Consider the following 17,967-nt stretch of genomic DNA (forward strand, 5'->3'; position numbering starts at 1 on the left):
TGCAATTTTAAGGTGCAGTGCTACAGTATGCTGGAGGTTCGCCTAGCTCCATCCAGTTTCTTCACACAAAAAATAACGCACATCACTGAAACTGACTGAGTGACCTGACACTCCCTTCCAACAATGAAAGCATTTTGTTACTTTTCCTTAACAATAGCTAGGAGGGAAAGGTTCCTTCTCCACAGCTGTTTCTTGAGAACCTCCAATGCACTGCAATGACTGACAGACCTTTCAATAGAAGAGGTTGGGCATTTATCCATCATGAATCGATCCAAGCCTTTGATAACCTGATAAAAGGATGCAGTTGACTGCTTTGTAAAACAGTCAGGATTTCAAAGACTGTAAAACAGTGGATATCATAAGTATTTAACCCATTTTCTCAAAAGCAGAGTTAATCTGCATAACTTATTTTCTCAGCGATACTCATCTACATATTAGCCTTACACACACAATCTGACCTCCGATATATCTCAGCTTTCACTTTGATTTTTGGCTTTACTTCCTACTGTGTTTTGCATCCCAAAAGCATTTCTTGTAACTTCCCAGCCAAAGTAAGTGAGTTCAGTTCATAAAGCCTGTGCAAGCAGCTCCCTCAAAACCTTCTCCTGTCCCCACCACAGCATCCATGATATCATCAGTACTGGGTAGAGTTAACATCTATAACAGAAACTTCTCCAAAAGCCACTCTTGCCACCTTTCAGCTCTGCAATGAATTGAAGCACTGCTGCTGTGCAGTGAATACACCTGCAACTCTGAAAATTATAAAGGAGGAAAGCAGACAGGTCCTTTTAGGTTGTAAAAGAGGTTATGGTCTCCTTCCAATAACAGTTCCTATACCCTTTGATATTCTATCTACTTTATCATTTCCCCCAGTTTTGCAGAATAGCAGCTGTCATAACAGAGCTCATCTTCTGCACTGCCTGTCACTGCGTGGAGGGAGATCAGTGCAGACGGAGAAAACACTTGTTGGGAATCTTCAGCTTGCCTTGGCTATGAGGCAAAGATGAGTCACTGCCTGACCCAGGAGTCAGGGGTCACCCCCTCTGGAGAGTCACTGCCTTGTTCAGTCCACTCGCAGTTAATCCCCCGTGAGTGGCTCTCGCCAAAAGATTTCTTTATCCCCTTGACTGAAAAAAAAATAACAACAGAGTTAACAAGCCCAGTAAAAATCCATGACTCAGGCAAATCCTCAAGGATCAAGTGGGGAGCGGGAGGGAACATAAACTAATCCGAGAGTCCAAAATATCTTTTGCCAAAGCCTTTTAAAAAACAAAAACTTCACTAGGGTCTCCTCGTTAGTGGCGATTACAGGGGAGGCATTTCTTTCATTCTTTCTTAACTAAGAATCTCTTCAGAACAACACAAACAAGGGTGCCCATTGACATGGTGCAGTGCTTTCTAATCCATCTGAGCAGCTGGCTTTGTATGTCTTCTATACATACTGATGGAGGAAAAAGGAAGGCTTCTTGGGGAGAAGAGCCTCTGTCTTCTCAGTGAAAATACTTTTTTTACTGCTGGATGGCCTGCAGTGTTCCTGTGGAATAGATACCATTCTTTTTCTTTAATAGAAACATTTTACAGTACATAGTTTTGAATATCAGCAGTGACTCACAGAAGTTATAAAGGATAATTTCCTTCTTTTTTCCTCAAGAGAAAATTACAAACATCTCAGACATTGGTTCTGCCACTAGTTTTCAAATCTGAAAACATCAGTCCATGTTTCCTGGGGTTAAAATAAAAGTACTAGCAATGTCACTAAATTTCAGTAGACGCCTCACAAATTAACAGGAGAACAAACCAGGGCAGCATGTACACAAGAGCGAGCAAAAGCCTCCCATGCACACAAGGGCCTGGATATACCTGTGAATTGCCTGCAATACCAGCTCACAGTGTTCATTTCCCAGGTCTATTTATGGGGTCCAATGTGGGAGAGGTGAACCCTCAGCTGCCGTCACACCATTCAATGGTTCCTAGCTTGCACCAGCACCACTGCAACAACTCAGAGTTGCAGGAAGCAAGCACTTCACCCCATTCCCTGTCCCTGCCATGTGGCCCCATATGCTCCCAAGGGCACCAGCTCCAGCATTTACTTTTCCTTTCACAGAGCAAATAATAGACAAAAAACAAAGCAAGCAGCCAAAAAAAAAACCCAACAAAACCAACAAACAACCAAAAAGAAGAGCTATCATTACTACAACAGGTAGGAATAAACACTGACAGGGCACAATCCTTCTCATCGCAGTCTACAACTTTCTCATAAGGGGAAGAGGAGGGGCAGGCACTGATCTCTTTTCTGTGGTGACAGTGACAGGACTTGAGGTAATGGCCTGAACTAGTATCAGGGGAGGTTTAGGTTGGATATTAGAAAAAAGTTTTTCACCCAAAGGGTGTCTGGGCACGGGAACAGGCTTCCCAGGAAGTGCTCACAGCACCAAGCTGTGTCAACTGACAGAGTTGAAGTGTTTGGACAATGCTCTCAGGCACATGGTGTGACTCTTAGGGGTGTCTCATGCAGGGCCAGGAGTTTGACTCGATGAACCTTGTAGGTCTCTTCCAACTCAACATATTCTGTGGCTCCCTTTTCGTAGCATTATTATTCTCTTTGGTTCAAGCTACCTTACAATACGATCTTGCAGGATTTGTCTTTACCTTCCTACTCCAAGGCCTTAGTCCACAATCACTCTACTCTCTCAAAGTGGTGTCTCCAAAAAGCACTTTTACTGTTGGGTTTCCTGTCCTACTGTCGGCTTTCCTGTCCTACTGTCCACACAAGTTCTCCCATTTTTATTTTCCAAATGCCAACATACAAACTATAGCAACAGAGTTGGACCCAGTACAGTTCTTTTTGCTGAATATTAATCCTTGTAAAAAGCAAAATTACACTTCACTTTCAATTTGAAATTTTCCAGTGGGTATTGTAGCTTTTCCCCACATATCATCTACGCAACTAGCTTTGGTTAGCTGAATTTTTGGTGGACTTCAATTTTTTGTTTCTTTATATGAATCATATCAAATAACATTAACGTTGTCTCCCTTGTTGCTTTGTTTGTTTATACTTCATTGTATTTCCCATGCCATGTCTTTTTAATCAAAGAAGTTTTCTCTGTTTTGCTTCACAGACGAAAGCAGAAAATTTTCCAAACCATCATTTCCTTAGCAAAACTGTGGGCCCTAGCCTTAATTTGAGGGGTGCAGGTGTAGGTGCTGTAAGGGGCAGCACCAGGAGGTGCTGTGGCAGTGCAGAGCTCTGTTAGAGCAGGTGCAAGATGAGGCTTGGAGTCAACAGTTCACTGTTTTGTCAAATGCTGTTTGGATTCACAGCTGTGTTTTGACCAGCTTCCATAACTTCATGCCTACATGAGAGCCCTTCTCAGGCACAGCTTCCACTGAGCCCCCAAAGCAGTGCAAAGCCTTCAATAGTGCACACTTGGCAAAGATAATGCAAACACAGCTTTTATGAGCTCCAAAGATGTGAGTCAGAGCTCACCTCTTTCTGCAGGCTCCTTCCCCTCCCTGCAAGTCAGAAACATTTCCATTGGCCTGCTGGTGAAAGATATCTCCTAAAGCAAAATATGTTCAGATTTTGTGTTACATCTGTAAGGACTTTTCTTGCCTTAGAAACAACACAGAAAAATTGCTTTGAAAGTTGCTAGGAAAGGAAATTTTAACTTTATGAGCAATTAAAAATGCATGTGATTACTGGTCTGTGTTTTCAAAGAACATATGTGCATATCTATAGTGAAACAATAGGGAGGCATGACTGAGAACTAGCATTTAATCCTAGAAACTTTGAAAAATAGTTCAGTCATTGTTTTGAAGGTCCCAATCCCTTCCAGAGCTGTCAGCTCCGAGGGTAAAGTCACTTAGCCTTATTTAATGCAGGAATGAAACAACAAGGGGAAACACTGCATAAAACAGCCTGGGCAAAGATACACATCTTCTGGGAGCAGTCTAGTTATTCTTTTCCGCTTAAGCCAGTTTCCCCTCAAAGCTGTGAGTAAAGGAAACAAAAGGTTGGATATACTTAAGACTTTTTAAACATAACTAGGCTCCTTCATTTTTCATGTCTTTCATTTGCTGGGCCTTTGCAATTTGCCTTCAACCTCCCCGCTGTGAAGTCCTCAGTCAAGTCAAACCTGTTTGCCCTTTGTGTGTGTTCGAGTGCCCTTAGACCCAAACTCAGCCAACAGTTTAGAGTAAACAGACCTACCCAGGGAGGAGCTGGAATTTGAACTGCAAATCATGTGTGTCCCAAACAATTACTCCCTCTCCAGGTGAGGGAATGCAGCAACATTTCTGGTGTCTAAGCAAATTTCTCCGCAGCAGTTTGCAAGATGGGAGATCGGTCTTTTTTCATCACAGGCAGGGCAGTGCCTTAGAGAGACTCATCAACAAAAAACCTGCTTAGCTAACTAGTCTGCTACTTATGCTTACCTACTGCTGATTTGATGAGCTAATATTTTAAGAACAGTGGGAACATCCCGGAACCACCCTCTTACCTCAGCGATTATGTCTAAATCGTTCTGCCGAGTATCTTACATAAGAGTTGCATAAGTGATGCATTCTGCTCCTGGTAAATTTGGCTGCTCTAGCTAATGAGGAGTACCACACTGTGAACTTCCCAAACTGCAGAGCTCCAGATAGACCAAAACTGCACTGTTTGACACAGTGCTCATCCTGTGACTGACCTTTAAAAGAAGATTAAACCTAGGCAAACTATTGTAAAGCCTGAGCAAGCTGAGACCTGGCAACAAAGGCAAACACAAGCACAAAGGAATCACAAAGAGGAAAGAAAAGGATAGGAATAAATAAGGGAGAGTGATAATCTCTCTCCATCTGAAAGAGCAGGGACCAGACCCAGATCTGAGCATGGAGAGGTTTTGGTATGAAGCACCTCCCTCTACCTCCTTCTCTCACCACCACTGGTTTAGGGATGCTCAGATCTGGACCTGTGAACTCACCTCCTACGTATGCATGTTCTAATTACACTGGATAGTCCACTCATCTCTTGACCACAGAATTTAAAATGTAAATGACAGGCCTCAGATAAAGGCTACGTATTTGTGAAAAGAGCATGCCCCATGCAAGACCTGCACATCCTGCTCCCCACAGGAAAACATCTCTCTTCTGCATTGACTTAGAAGACTTCTCCAAAGACATGTCAGAGTGGTGGAAGCTGAGAAGGATGAGCTACATAATTAGTGTGGAGAGGTATCAATTGCAGGCTGTAAACTGGAAGAGTAACTTCAGAGAGCTCCATTAAACTCTAGGTATTAATCATGATTTCATTTTTCTTGACTCTTTTCCCAAAGCCCGAGGATTCAGGCTTTGTATGCATAGAAATGCAAGAAGAATAACACGCACAAAATACATGGCCCACATTTGTCATATAGATCCTGTTATACTTAAGTCAGAACCCAATGATACTTTGACTATCACACAGATATCATGCATTATCTTCTTTATGTAGAGAGTACGTACAGAGTTACTTAAAACTTACACTAAATCTGTAAGAAAGCTGGCCATTGGGACTAAAAGAAAAATTTAAAAAATAAAGCAACCCATGAAACTCACAGTGGTTGAGAAATACACTAATGAAGGTGGATGGTGCAACCGCTATTTGCCTCCCTTGTCATTATGAGGTAGTTCTTATTATGTGATCACATACTGCCTAGACTCCTGCCTCATTTACTGCATAATTATAATGAAAAGGAAGGTAAAGGTCTTAATGTGAAATGTCTTGGAAGGTTGATCGGGGAGTCACATCAGCTTTGCTATAAGACACATAGCACAGTCTACACAGAAACACAGTCGAAGCTAAAAAGCATATCTTAAGCACCAAGTATTTTATTTGATGTGACCGGCCTGGTTATATATCAGGGGGCCAGCCTGGGAGAGGCACGAACTTGGGATCTAGATTTGCTTGCTGTCGGCAGGTGCTACGTTGTGTTGTGACCTGTTCCAGCCACACCTATAATCACACAACGAGCTACAGGTAACTCCTGAGATTGCCTTTTATCTTTAATCGCTTCCTGTTCACACTTCATGCTGCCAACACCTCCTGTCAGGATTACTGCTGTTTATTTGCCATGAATATCTAAGAATATCATTCATCCCAGCAATAAAGGTTTCCATGCAGTGAGGCATGCTTCAGAAGTGGCCTGAAGTATTTCCTAAAAGTTTGCTTGACTGACTTGTTGGTTGGGAAAGTAAACAGGAAGACCTACATTGTCTGTCATAAAAAGCAACAGTATTAGGCAGGCGGAGATCACTGAAGCAGTTACTCCAGTGCAGTTTTCTAGAAATTAAAGTCTCGTACGCAGATGAACTCATCTACCAGTAGCACCACTACTATGAGTCCAATCTTGAAAGCTCTTAGTCAGGTTGATTTGTTTCTTCTTACAAATACCCCGATGAGACACAGCTACAGATTTTAGATAAACTGCATCTGTCACTAACTACTCAGACTCAAGATTTCTAAGAGATGATGGTTTTATTTCGTTTACGATCCTAACTGCACAGTACAACAACTGAGTCATACCACAGGCTCTTAGACCATATCTCCATCTCCCACCTACACATAATGATACCTCAGTGGTCAGCCTAATTGCTTTCAAGACAGTGCTGAAGAGCCTAGTAACTAACTTCTCTCTCATGAGGACCTGCAGGTGTCGGCAGCAGTAAGTCCCATCATCCTTGCTACATCCCACCACACAACCAACTCACGGATGGACATCACTGACCTTTAGGAAATGTTGTTTGACAAACACTTTAAAATACCAGAACCTGTTTGGGAGGCCACATGCAAAGCTATATCAGGGTATTTATAGATCTGAAAACAACCCCTTTTTTATTGAAGAGAGAAGTAGTAATAGAGAGAGAGAAATAGAAAAATGAGGGCACACTAAATGAAACCATCAGAAAGTTACCCTGAAACAAAGGGGAAAAGGACTGTTTCTTGCACTAGTTAATATTCAGCTGTGGAGCGCATTGCCACAGGATACTGCAATGTCAGTGCTGAAAGGACTCCAAAAGCAACTGCACCAAGCCATGTAACAGAGATCTATCAAAGGCTACTAAGCTCAAAGATACCAACTTCAGCTCCAGAATGCAACGCACTACTGAAAACTGAGAGAGTTTTGCTGTTAGAAGCACTACTAAGTCTGTCCTTCTCTTTTAGCTCATTACTGAGCACTGTCAAAGGCAGGACAACAGGAGGTAGTATCATCATGATGCCTGTTAAGCAAGGGTTCCCAAGTAAAGCTTGTCTTCCCACCATTCTTCATGCACTTCCTGTCTCCACTGGACCAGACGCAACTGTGATAACCTCAGCCCTGGTGAAGAACTGCCAACAAATAGCATCAAAATGACAGACACTGGACATGCTAGAGCCTTCAAGAGTCAGCATTCAGCCCCTGTTCAACATCGCCATCAGCCTCACAGAGTCTGATCAGTGAGAATTATTCTACATCTTCCATTTCACACACTCTTGCTCTCATTCTCTTTCTCAAATCACAATTTTGCCTTTGACCAGACTCATCTGCTCCCTAGGATAACAAAAGTAACACCTCATCCTCACAGCAGTTATGGGCACTTCCAGTGTTGCTTTTTTCTTCTTCTGTTAAAAATGTCCCACTTTATAATCAACATAAGCTGGAGTGGTTTTGACTGCTGAAGTTTTCCTACTGCCATTACACAGTTTCATAACTAATACTTCATTGCCTGAGTCAACCTAAAACTACTGAAAATGTCAACTATTTCAAAATTAACTATTGCCAGAAATAGTCCCATTGCTTTCAGACAATCTTATTTTGGCAGATACCCCTTGAATGCAGAAACTGCAGAATTTTTAAGTCTTCACCTATCCTTCATCCTCATCAGTATTCAATAATACTGGTTTTGCATAACTCAATAATGAGTTGCAATTATACCTTTAAGAGACTTTCAGAGGGCCAGTTCTCTCCTGGTGTGTAAACACTTCATTTGTGTATATACTGGCTATATTCGGCCTTATCACTTGCAAAAATGTACTTAGCATTTATTCTCAACGACCCTCTTCCACTTTCTGATGGTATCAGCATTCCACATAGTCAAGAAATATGGAGAGCTACATGAAGGACCAAAAGCAAGTCCTGTACTGTTGGATGGACCGATTTGTCACAGGCCTCGGTAACTTTCACACTCCTCAATATACAATGTAATATGGTTTTTTGTGCTTGGTAGTACTGATTCTCCTACTTATAAATTATAGCAACTTCCCCTGTTGCTGAAAAACCAAGCATGCTTAACTCCTCCTTCTTATGAAAAATCTTAGACAGTAGTCAGGAGACAACTTCACGGCTTTGAGTAAAACAATATTGATTTTTATGAGTCTAACCACAGATTATAAATAGCACACTGACGGTTTACCCTTATTTCATGGGTGGCACATTAGCATTGTCTTTATCACTATGCCATGAACAAATGAAAGATAGAAAAAAGTTTGCCATATTCAAACTATCCATCTAATTGTGGAGCTGCTGCACACAATTGTTTTGTACACAGGAAAGAGATGTCAGACTTTGCTAGTGCTTGGAGAAGGAACAGAAAAATGATGACCAGCAACTTTAGAAAAGTGTCTCTCATTAATGAATGGTTCTGATGGATTGCTATCGGAGCAAATAGCTATCTATAAACAGAGAACAGGGATGAATTGGAATACACCAAACACTTATTCTTTTACAGAATTCAGGCAGCCAACAGACTCTAAACTGGAACCTTGTTTCTTAAACTTCCCTCTAGGAAGGATTTTATAAAATGGTGGGATCTCAGTCCACAGATAGGATCTTTGTCTAACACCTCATTCTCTAAAATATCAATACAGATTTTTAAAGATTGCAAGTAATTGAACCTGTACAAAAAAATACTCTCAGCAATAATTTTGTCCATTTTTGCCAGGCTGGCTGGTTCAATATTTTGGTAGACACATGTGACTTCCACAGTGTGCTCCCTACCTTGTCTCATGCAATAGGAATTTGAAAACCCAGAATGTTTAATGGTTTGTTTTAACTGGTGTCACCAAGATATACAAACACCTCTTTAAAACAGTGCTCTGAGAACAGGACAAAAATCAATCCTTTCCATATGAAAACTCACTTCTTTAGATCTTTCTTTCAGGAAGCAGAGTTCTTGTGTCCTCTTCCTGCAATAGGCAGAAGGACACAACCCAACCTAGAGGCCATGTGTCCAAGCATCTTTCCTTTCATTTTGTATTAGCCCTTACAGCAGGCTTTTATATGCTCTGGAAAACGTATGCTGCTATAACTTTGCAGCTGCTGCTGGCTGTAGCAGCCCTGTCTGAATCCAGTCCAGTGTAGGTCAGCAAGAGTCAGTGCTGGAACGAGCACTTCCTCACTCTTAGAATTGCATCATCACATCAGTCCCCACCAGAGTGTCTTATCACTGATCATCTGGGGACAGAGATTTTTGTTAATTTGCCAGATGGAGCTTAGTAGGGCAAGAACTTTCTGGAATACCTGAAGGAGAGAAAAGCTATGTGTGGCCTTCTCTCTCATTTTTATTTTTAAAATAAAAGTAAAGCAACCACTGTTAGCTTTGGAGGAAGATCCTCTGGGTTATCCACAAAACCAGAGAACCTCAAGTAAGTAAAGGTCTAAAATAAAACAAAAACCAGTAACAAATGCATTGTTTTCTCTTGCTTCTAACACAATACATCCCACTAAGCCCCTAAACCCAATACTGAATGTATTTAATTGTGATTATGCTGAACACAAGATTACCGGAGCCAGAAAATATCTTGGACTTGAATCAACAATTGTTTTCCATTTTGAAAACTTCACAATGAACATGGCTGGAGACTTGGCTTCCACTCCCTGAATGAAACCCAACATCAACTCTGGGTCCTGAGAGTCCCAAAACTGAAGTGACCCAGATGCAACAAAGGTCAGTACAACCAAGAACCACCACTGAATTTACTATTTTTGCTATCATAATGTCTTTAGTCCCAAGCCAGGACCCCTAGTGCATTAAGGAATGTGCAAGTCATCTTGCAAAAGTAGTCCCTACACCAAAGACCTTACAGCATAAGTTTTACCAGGCTCTATTAACCACATAGAACAAGCAAGGGGAGCATGAGGGACCTGGTAACCCAAACACAAGCACATACTGGCACAATGAGCATTAGTCATGGCTTACCACTAACTAATCACAAAAAAAAAAAAATTTCCAGTAACAGTTCTCACTTTTACCAAGAAGAGACCCAACAAAGTTTATTGGTTTTTTTTTTAACCTCTCTGCAGTCTCAGTACTGAACCACCTACAGACAGAAAGCCTTTCTCTTTTTTACTAGCACCATGACATTTTGCTGCATCTTATGCACTGGGCAGGGGGAGGGGAGGTAAACCATGGCAAGCCAATCAATTAGGTGTAGACTGGCCTTTCTTTTCATAGTGAAAGGTTTTTATTAAGAGTGAGAAGACTCCAAAACTTGTTCTTATAAGGAGGTGTCAATAAGGTCTTTTATGTAAAAGCTGAGGGCAAACCTACAGTTCTCAAAAGCACGCTAATATTTCCTCTCGCGTGCTTTCCTCTGAGCCTGCTGCTCTAAGTGCATTCACCAGACCAGCTTTTATTAATAAGATTTAGTACTCTGCACAATAGTTCAGGAAGAGTTGGTGATCTTCTATGTGCTATTTATTATTTTACTAAATTTAAAGGGTCCTCAGCTTATATGCTTATGCTCCCAAGCCTCCTTCTGGGTTGGAAAGGCAAGCCACCAATGGTGGTACAAGGTGCAGTTTGGCTCCAAAAGGGGGGCTGTGACCACATCCTGAGGGCTCTTCCCCGATGGGATGTAAGCCTAGGAGACGAGCTTTGCTCAGCTAAGGACTACCCCGTGTTGGCTGGAGGCACTGGGGCTATGTGATTCAGCCCACCACTTTTTTTTCCACCTCGGGCTGGGAACTGCAGAAAGGGGTTGTCCTTTATCTCCTTTAGCACAGGTTCAGACCTCTGGAATTCCTGGATCCTGAAGGAGACTTCAAAAATGCAGAAGGAGAGGCTGGACCCACCTTGCAAAGTCATGCTACCATAACATACAAGCCTCTATCCTCTATTAAATTGGAGGGGCCTTCTAATTATTAAATGTAAAAGGGCCTTCTCCATTTCTCCCTAAACTAAGAAATGCTAGGTGAGCCAAGCAAAGTAAGTAGATTCATGTGCTCTAAAATCACACCATCCAAGCAGACATGAATCCTTTTTCTATTCAAAGCAAGGCATTGTTTGTGAGCTAACTATATATTCCCCCATGGTCACGGTGCAAGAAAAACATTCATTCTGTCTTTGACACGATACTATAATTCTCCAGGCTTCCTCACTATAGCGGGTTCAGGGTAAATTCCCCATTTGTCCTGGCCTCACAGTTCCAAACAAATGAGTCCTAGAATGACAGAACACCATTTCACTGAACTAACTAGCTGCTTTTGGCTTTCTTCTCATTTCTCCCCTGTAACACAGGGCCTTTTATCTTGGGGCTGTCTCCTCCTGGGCATGCCTCCAGCTAGCCTTAGTGCCTGCTGCACATGAGCACTGTCTATGCAATATCAGCATTGCTTTAAAAGTGTACCAAATGCAGGAAAACAGTTCCTTTCTCTCCCTCCCACCCCCCTTTTTTAATAAGAATTTTTCCATGTGGTTGGAGAAATAACATCTGGAATTACTGAAGGCTGCCAAAATGAGAGAATGAAAACAATGAGTTGAGTCACACTTGAACCTGCCAACTTCATATAATTCAGACCTTCTTGAGGCAGTTTGGGGGAAAAAAAAAAAGGAAAATGTTTTAGTTTGCTTTTTGCAATGCAATTTTTTTTCATCTGCTGATGTCAGTTACAGAGTCATCCAAGTCTTAGCACCACAGCATGGGCATTCATCCTTGGAGCACTCTGACATTTCTGTATTTCATCTATACATATGCAACAGCAGATCAAGGTTTCTTTCACTAAGCAGAGACTCACTGAACTAGTGGAATCTCTCCCAGGAAGAGATGTTGAGCCTGATTGGACTTTTTTATTCTATCCCACAGTGCAGTGCAGAGAATTTGAAATTGTCCGAAAAGTCCCTTCATTTTTCACACTTATGAATAGTACTGGTATGCTCTGGTACACTTTAAAGTGGTTGCATACTGTTCCAATGTAGCCTCTGCAAAAGATCAGCCTCTATATGATGCCCTAACCCTTATTAAGGACATTACATTTCTCTGTCTAGTCTAGGAAAGACCTTCAAGTGTTTCCATGGTCTGAATTTTTCACCTCTTTTCATCTCAAACAGTTATGCTGTGTCAGCACACAGGCCCACCAAAGCTGCATTGCCAGGACCCATAGAATGAAGTGTTAAACTGTTTAATGAAACAGGAAACTCAGGTGATACACAACACCAGCAAAATATCCTGGAAAAAAAATCACAAATATGAATCAAGCCAGGCAGCCTGAGGAGTTTTCCATGGAATTTAAATGCAAATGTAAGTGTGTCAGGTGGAGGAAGAAAAGAGCAAGCTGGAGCCTTGCATATATGAGAGAGAACACCACAAAAGCACAGCAATCAACAGACAGCAGAGAAGGATTTGTAGCAATACTTTGGGGAAAATCTAATAAAGAACTCTGGATAACAGTTTTAGATAGAAAGAACTACAATCAGACAGAAAACTTTCTCCTGCTGATTAATACATAATATATTCAGGGATTTATAGACATTGCTTGTAATCTGCCTGAATCCAAGACATACCAAATTTCATCATCCATCCATTATTTTCTTCTCCTTAAAGAAATCACTCCAAAGACTTAAGTCTCGCTGACTGCTAGGTCAGGCAGGGTTGCATAGTTCATATATAGGCAAAGCATGTGAAACTATTGTCAATCCTGTGTAGTATCACCTGACAATGGAAAAAGATGATGCAGAGTCATGCAGGATTACCACAGGAGATGGTATACTGTCATCATGAGAGCAGATACAGTAGTAAATCTTCTACAAAAGTACTTTTACTAGTCCTTAGAAACAGCCCCATTATCATTTATACTAACATTCCCCTTGTCTGACATTACTTACTATTATCGTTACTATTACTCCTGTGGCAGGAGCAGGTGACACTCATAGCAGCTTTTGCAGCAGTATCCCAGTGTGATAATTCCACCCTGGCTTCAGCAGCCCATTACTGGCTCAGGCAGAAGGCACCTACTCCCCTCGTTTCATTTCAAAAAAGCTGCCATTACATCAGGCCATGGCAAGCCACTCTCTGCACAGCTATCGCAGCCCCTTTCTCTCAGCACAAACCTACTGGAAATTCTTATCGAGCTTGCCCACTCCATTGTTCCACACTATCACATGTTATCGGAGAAGTCACTGCACATTTAGCACACGTCAGCTTTTTGCTTTTCACTAAGTCCCCTGGCAACAGTTCCAGTAGCTCTCCTCGCCTCAAAGGCTTTAAATAATCCTACCAAGATGGCTGAGCCACTAGAGATGCACTAACACCGCTCCATTACGTGGATACACCTTTGTTCCAGGATATGGCAGGGTAAGACTCACTATTTAGTTTAAAAGCCTTCATAAACAGTAAGCTAAAAGAACCCCATCTAGTTTAATATCAAAACTGGAATGTCTACAAGATGTGGCTACACTGATTTAGTTTTACTCTTTTAAATTCGCTCCTTATCTTATACCAAGAGTTTTCCCATTTAGACAGTGTTAGACTGCTAAACGGTACTTAACCACCCATTATTTTGTACTTATTAACTTACTGTCATTTAACATAAAATGCTTAGGCAAACCATGAGAGAGATCAGGATTCTGATCCTCATATTAAAAAGAAAAGGGCTCCAGGCATTAGATTGTGAAATATGATTTCCCAGGATATATTAAATTCTGGGTTAGTGTTCTTTTTGATATCACAGAAAGTCAAACCTCATTTCATAAGAGGGCACTTCAACATGCTTTGCATACAGCATGCTTTCCCTTGATAAAGGCTCTGTGCTGCAGCGAACTTGGAATTTGATCAGAACCTCTGGAGCACCCAGCAGTGGGTGTGGAGGAGAGCAAAACCCACACCATGAACCTCATCTCACAGAAGTTCCTTAGATAGTTTTACAACAAACACAAACAAGAGGAACGAGCCAAGGGGCTTAGCAGAAAGCATCACAGGCTTGCATTATGCTGCAGGAGGGACTGCAGATGCCTAGCACACATCACCTATGTAATAGCATGTTAACTTCATTTCTGCAAGAGCCACAGAATGGCAAACAAAAATATGCATTTAGGACCACTGGTGACCAAAAGGGTCCTGAGGCCTGAACTTTTTTACATACTGTCAGTCTAATTACAGAAGAACTGTTGAGAAAAGCTTATTACCAAAACCTAGTTGCAATATATGTGTTTGGGACTCAGATTCTCACAGAGTTTTAGAGGGAAGTTCCCCTCAGTCCTCACGGTCTTGCATAATTTGTTCAGATGTTCCTTTAGCTTTAGCATATTTCAAAGTGAAACATAGGTTGAAACACAAAAGCACAATTGTTTACAAGAAAACCTACCATGACCAATGTTATTAGAGAAAATCAACAGGAGGCTGCATAGAGAAGGAAAGTTGGGAACAAACTAGAAGGAATGTCCTGGTAATCCGGGGGTAGACAAATTACCAAAATACACCACCAACCACTCTAAATTCCTCTTTCTCCTCTGCTTGGGCACGTAGTTCTCCAGAAGCAGAAGATTCCCGAAATTAATGGGTACTATCCTGAGGTCAATAGAATAGTTTTTTACCCAACAATTTTAAAGTGAAGGTCCACCACTGGCAGTCTGTCTTTTAAATTTATTACTTTGATTGTGCCATGGTCTGAATCAATTCCCTGTATAGGTGGCTGCTAAATCTGCAGGCTGACACAGCCATGTGTGGCATATTAACCCCCTTCACAGGGCTAGCCTCATCTGATTGTAGTTGCTGAATAGGAGCAGCCAAGCCAAGGGTGACATGGTCAAGAGCCTCTCACCATTCTCCAGTTTGCCTCAAGCTGGAGCATCCTCCCTGATACACACTGCCACACCACCTGCACTCCAGTGAGATGGTGCTGGCAGAAAGCTGTAAGCTGCTGTCCTGCAAATATCTGCTCTTCCTTGGCAGAAAACCTCACTGTTACGTGACCTGGTCTTGCTCTAATGCAGTGACGGTGGTTGAGTATCTTCGGTGCTTCTCTCAGACAGCATGCTTGGAATAGACAAAAGTGAATTTTCAGGACATTCTTATCAGCAGGTCACGACTTATAGCAAAAAGAAAGGTCTCCATAGCACACCATATGAAAAAAATAAGGGATAATGCCAGGGTAGGGCTTGCCTAGAAGCCAGCAACAGTGATGATTTGTTGCAGAGCACTCTAGAATTGGACTCTGGACAGTGAACTTTAGTAACTACTTAGCCAAAGATCCCTGTATCTTCTAGATCAATTTATATACTTACTGAAAACTCTCACAGGTAATATAGATAAAAAGCAATAATATGAGATTATTTATATTTTATAAACATCATTTGTTATTTAATGAACTTCATTATGTTTTGTAACAGATTAAGACTCTTCCGTATTAATTCTCGTAAGATAAATTGCAAGCCTCATCTCCAGTGAAATTTTATCCCCTTCTTTCACCCTCCCATAGAGTAGGGTGCTTTGTAATTTGTGATTATCTTTTATCACACTTTTATTCTTTTATTTGCTACAACTCATTTTGATGGATACCTTGATGTGTGATTTGATACTTGCTTTTTAAAAAAGGCAGAACTCATGCAGTATCAGAAATTTACTTATATTTAGTCATTGTTCAATTGCTTCTTCCTGTGTTTCAAGCTTCCCATTGCCTGCCCTTACTGAAGATCATCTCTAATGAAGGAGGGAAAAGGAAGGGGAAAGGGAATATTTATGAGTTTCATCAGATTCAGTATTTTTTGTAAGCCTGTGTTTAGTCTGAAAGAATAGATGAGACAGTATAGATATGTCACCCTCTCTCCCTTTTAGTAGTATCCACCACTGAAAAATAAGAGTATTTCCAAGGAAAATTGTCCTTGCCAACTGAATTAGGACCATAGTTTTGTCAGCTGGGAAAACTACTCTGCTGTAAGTTGTGCTAAGAAATCACAAGGTCTTTGTTAGTGGCACTGCAAAAGCGGCCCAAGTTTCCATGTACGCAAAAAATGCTACATTAGCTACTGCAATAATTTCTGGGGTTTAAAATCTATTTTTAGCCAATATATCTGCCAAGTCTTTATATCCATGGATGGAAAAGTCAACTATGAGAGGAACTAAATAATTGTTTAACAAAGAGTTAAGTGAAAACATTTGAACAAAACAAAAAGCTTTTAATTCACTTTTTGTGAAGAGTAGCTATTCAGAGAGACCAATGCAAGATAAAAAAACCCCAAACAACTCTGTAAAATATTCATGCTTCCACTCAACTTCTTAAAACATTTTTAAAGCATCTTGCAGGCTTTTCAAGCCATTGGTGTCAGTGCTTGTCAGGGCCTTCGTATGACAGAACAGGTGTTTTGCCATGAACTCAAGTACAAATCTCATTTTGATTACCTATTTTTAGTAATTCTCATTCCAGGAGTCTCTTAAAACCTGCCATCCAGATGATGAGGTGAGCTACTCAGATTTTGTTTAGGGTGTGGATGTGGATGGATTGTTTCTAAACAAATACAGCTCTAGCCTTTGTGGTTGTGGCAAATAACTTAACATGATCAAGAGTGCAGCTCCATAACCTCAAATGCACAGGGAAAAGAAAAAATAAAATAAAAAATAGGTCGGTTTTGAATATATTTAACTACAAGGATGAGTTTTACAATGCCAGGACACAGGGTTGAGCACAGCTATAAATCAGAATCTCTCAAGCCCCACGAAGTGGAGCAAACTGTACTTACCTCACCCTCAGCCTAACACTGCAGCCTGAAAATATACAATAGCCAGTGGTATCCTATATCAGCCTGGCCCTGCTTCATGGCTAAGCAATCCAGCCTGTTTCATTCTTTTGCCTAAATTCCTTTCACTCTCTCCAGAGACAGCTCAGCTGCAAGATAATAAAACAAAAGAGCAGGGAGTATTATATCAAACCTCAGCAAACAGGCTTTTGCCTCTAAAACTACACATGAACTCATGTTGGGCATTGTAAACTACAGTTTATAACAGTTTCTTCTCCCTCAACTAGTACACCCCCTCCATTAACCTAAAGTATAGAATATACTGTACTTAAAAGAAAAGGGGGGCAGGGGAAGCAGAATCTCTCTGTACAAGCTCCTTTCTTCTCTCAGATAAACAGCATACTTATGTTGCATCTAGGACAATTATGGAACTTTTCAGAAGATATTAAAAATAATTCAGCAATTTATCTCTGTACCATGGTTAATGTTGTGTAATTATTACTGAAAGGTAACTGCATCACCAAGGAGACAACATACAACAACGTTAATTTGTAGTGAGGTGTCCAATGTGTCAGTAGCTCCTTTCACAATAACGGAAATAAGAAGAGCTATCATTATTCAGTGAAATCAAAGCTCACAGACACCTTAAATGCATGCCAATTTAAGATTCAGATCAGGTGTTCCTGAACCCTAGCTTCCTCCTATATCCAGTGGTCAGCATAGTCCTCCTGAGTGACAAGAAGTTTGAATTGCTTTTTAAGACTGAGCAAAAAAGTGTCTGGGAGGGTTAAAACAGATTAGGAAGGAACTGTGAGGTGATGAATGGAGCCTGCCCCTGCAAGTCTTCCAGGTTATCTTCATCTTCATGCCCACTGGGGACTGACTCACAGGTGTTTTAGGAAGAAGCAGCTGCCTGCTTTGTGACATTTCAGCTTTTGCCTCCAGGTTGAGAAGAGCTTACAGGACGAGATACACAACAGAGAGGAGACAGTCTGCTGGAGATATCGAACTGCATTTGCTACA

The sequence above is a fragment of the Corvus cornix genome, chromosome 3, assembly GCF_000738735.6.
Source record: "Corvus cornix cornix isolate S_Up_H32 chromosome 3, ASM73873v5, whole genome shotgun sequence".
NCBI classification, from domain to species: domain Eukaryota; kingdom Metazoa; phylum Chordata; class Aves; order Passeriformes; family Corvidae; genus Corvus; species Corvus cornix.